Below are 3,636 nucleotides of genomic sequence, written 5' to 3'. Positions count from 1 at the left end.
CTGTGCTGGAGGGGTTGGGTGGCCAGGCTGCAGAGGCAGGGATGCCTGGGCAGGGCAGGGGCAATCTGTCAACCAGCCCATCTTTTGCTGTAGTGCTGCTGCCATCTTGCTCCACCTCTGGGTTTGGTGCTTCACTTGTGTGCCCTGGCAGCACAGAGCGGCATTCCCATTCGTGGTGAGGCGTATTTTAACGTGGATCTGTTGAGAGCTGAGTTGGGGCGAGGCCTTACTAAGATCTTGCAAAAGGCTGGAGTCGTGGTGGCAGAGCACCTGCAGAGCAGAAAACCACTGAATTTCAAAGCAGCAGAGCGGGAGCGTGGGCTGTGCGTGAGACCTCACAGGCACTCATCACACCAGTGGTCCATTCCCCAGCAAAGCCAGCAGGTCCTTCCCCAGCCTGGCTGCAGCTCCCTGCCCTGAGGCTGGGTTGGGCTGGAGCTGCTGGCCAGGGAAGCCTTCTCCTGCTCATTCCTAGTGCCTGCACTGAGCCAGCAAGAAGGGCTGCTTGGAAACAATGTGTAATAGAAGAAGTGTTTTCCCAACTAAATACATAACTTAACTGCTTCTGTGCTGTGGAGGGTTCTGGCAGTGAGGGTTTGCTACACAGCAGGGCTGAATTCATCACTGTGTGCAAGAAGATGCTTGCTGGAGAAGGGGCTAGTAGGACTCCTTGGGGGGGTGGTGGTGTAGATGTGACACTTTTGGAGAAGAAATGTTCTTGGAAAAAGTGTTGACACTGATAACACCTTGCTGCCATGGTACAATTAAGAGCTATTAATTTTCCCGCAGTTGGTTGTGTAATTGCACTGCAGGGCCTTTTGAATGCTGCATTTAAATTAGCCTGCAATCGAGAATAATGAAGGTTAAAACCCTTTTACGTGATTTTGTGATCAAATTAGTTTCTTTGGCACAGAAAGCAGCTGTGGTAGCAACAAGCGCCACATTAGGAACAAGACTGTAGGTTCGAGGTGTTTTTTAGAGCTAGCTTTAGGAAGGTACCTCCATGCAAAGTGACTGGATTTCAAAATCAAAAGGCTCTGGCACTCTGGAGCAGAGGTTGGGCAGCAGCCTGGGTGTGAGGGGAAGGGCTATGAACAGAGCAGGGAACAACATGGCTTTGCCGAGAGTTACGATATCAAAATTAGGTAGTCCCACAAGCTGAAAGCCATCGGATGCTGGGGGGATGCAAGAGGGCATGCTGCATATCCCACACTGCTCTTACTCATCTTGAATGTCTGTTCGTAACTAATACTGGGGAGGGCTTAGGCTAAACCAAGGCAGCATTCTTCTATTTTTACTCTTAATTTTGTAGCTGGGAAGAGGGTAATTAAGGCTTTCCCTTAGCTGTAGGGACTTGGGGACTCTGCTTTTATCTCATTAGGCTGTTTTCAAAGTTGCTTTTAGCTTCAGGACGTCAGCTAACTTCTGCCCTGTCTGTCCAGCCCACAGCTGGCCTTGGACACAGTGGCTGGCCTCTGGGAATTCAACTTGTCCCTCTTCAGCCTGAGCATCAAGGAGGAGCTGGTAAGATTTTTTTTATTTTGGTCCTGCTTGGGAGGGGTCTGGGTGCTGCAAAGGCTGCTACGGACAGGGCTGTGGTGTCCCAGCCTTGCAGTGCCCCTGACCTGTCTGGCCAGGGAGAGCCCTTTCCTCTGGCACAGAGCACGCTCTGGCATGGTGGATGCAGAAGGCTTTGAACTGCAAAGTATGTAGCATCATTCTGTTCTTCACCCTTTCAGGGTGCCTAAGATGTAGGTGGGTGTAGGAAAGCATGATCTGAGGGTTCCTGGCTGCTCTGGGCAGCGGAGCAGCACTGAGAGAGGCTGTGTCAGCCTCACCATGGTTGCCTGTTCCAACAGAGAACAAGGCCCTGGGGCATACATGACTGCCAGTTTGTGTAACAGCATCCTTGATGATGACTTTCTGCTGCGCAATCCCAGCCCTTCAGGCTCTGTCACACACAACGTGCCCCTAGGCTGCTCACAGATGGCTGCCACCACCTGCATAGTCCCATTAGTCCTAAAATCCAGGTCTGAATGGTTTTCAACATTTCCCCTGGCTCTGCTCCAGCGAACTTTCATAGTTTCTCAGCCTCCCTTTCCTCACGCTGCCTTGCCTGAGCCTCCCTCTGCTCCTCGAGAGCCCTCTCCTCTGTGGCTGCAGCCATCTGCAGACTCTCTGTGCTTCATCAACTCCCATCTGGAGCTCATCTCGGTACTTTCACATCTTGCTGATGTGCAGTCCTGTCTGCACTCCAGAAGGAGAGAGGGACTGCACTTCCCCCAGGGGATCCTGCTCCAAAACCCAGCGGGGTTGGGGTGGGGGGGTGTGTGTGGATTGCCTCTGGCCCGTGTAGGGGCACATTTGCCCTCCAGGTGGTGTTCACCTCATCATTAGGGAAATGCAGGACATAGCGGAGAGGGAGGAAACTTCACAGCAGCTCTAAACCCACTCTGACCTTTCCTCCTCTCCCCCAGACTGCATTGCCATTTACACACTGAGCCTCCATGTTCAGCTCGGGGGGTCCCTAGACCAAAGTCTCCTGGGCTGAAAGCTGACACGGGGCAAGCTGTGTAAGCTGAAGCCCTTGGTTTGCTTTAGCTGATGGAACAGCCTTTCTCCGGCCTCCCCTACATTGAACCTCCTGATGAGATTCAGGCATACCACACAGCCAGGATGCGGCAGGGAAGATTACTGGCAGGACTCACAGATATGTCAACTCCTGCAGAGAGCGATTAGCAACTCAACATACACCCGTGGCTCCTGAGAGCCTTTGGGAAGCTGATTAGGGCACTGGAGAGATTTATTTATGGCAAGAGATGAAACCCAGTACTTGCAGCTGCTGATGAGATGCACAGGTACGCACCCAGCCTGGCTGGGAGCAGGGGAGATCAGTGTGGCAGCGGTATCTGAGTGCATGGGGAGGGGATGGGAACAACATTTTTCAGACTATTAATTTCCGATGGGGAGTCACCTCTGCCTCTAGGGGTTGTATTAGGTTGACACTGTTGTGATTGATACATAAAGAGCTGAAAAAACCCCTCCAAGCATGGAAATAAGCATCAGGGAACTAAGCTGAGTGGAGATGGCAGCAGCAGCCGGGGAGTCGTCTGCCTGGGAGGTGCTGCAAGGCCACCGATGCGGCTGGGCAAAGCCCTGGGGAAGAGGTGAGTTCCCCGTTGCTCTCACCCGCAGCTCCTTTACAGCGGGCACAGGCAGAGGCGGACAGAGGCCGTTGTTCCCGTGGTGTTAGCAGTGCGTGCAGACGTGTGAGGCGGGTACCTCTGACTGCTGCAGGGGACCGAGGCAGGACATCGCTGTTGTGCGTGCCCCTGAGTAATGGTGCCGTGCTCCGAGTCGCGGACCACTCACTCAGCCCTCTGGCAATCTGTGTGGCAGCAGAACACTCAGAGGAAGGCTGCGCTGTGACTGCCCTACCTCCTACTTAGGGGTCGGGCACCCAGTGCTCCTACCACCAGCGCAGGAACTATTCCCCCGGAGGACAAGCACCACCCTGTCGGCTGTCCGTGGAAAAGGGAGGCTGCGGGCTGCGGTGCAACGGCAGCCACTCATCCCTGGGGTGGGACTCGCCCAGGGCTGGGGAGCTCCTTTGCCCGCCGGACAGCAGAGCCGGCT

Source organism: Haliaeetus leucocephalus, unplaced genomic scaffold (assembly GCF_000737465.1).
Source record: "Haliaeetus leucocephalus isolate CR32 unplaced genomic scaffold, Haliaeetus_leucocephalus-4.0 Scaffold526, whole genome shotgun sequence".
In the NCBI taxonomy this organism is placed as follows: domain Eukaryota; kingdom Metazoa; phylum Chordata; class Aves; order Accipitriformes; family Accipitridae; genus Haliaeetus; species Haliaeetus leucocephalus.
The sequence above is the reverse complement of the archived record's forward strand: the minus strand, read 5'-3'. Positions refer to the sequence as shown.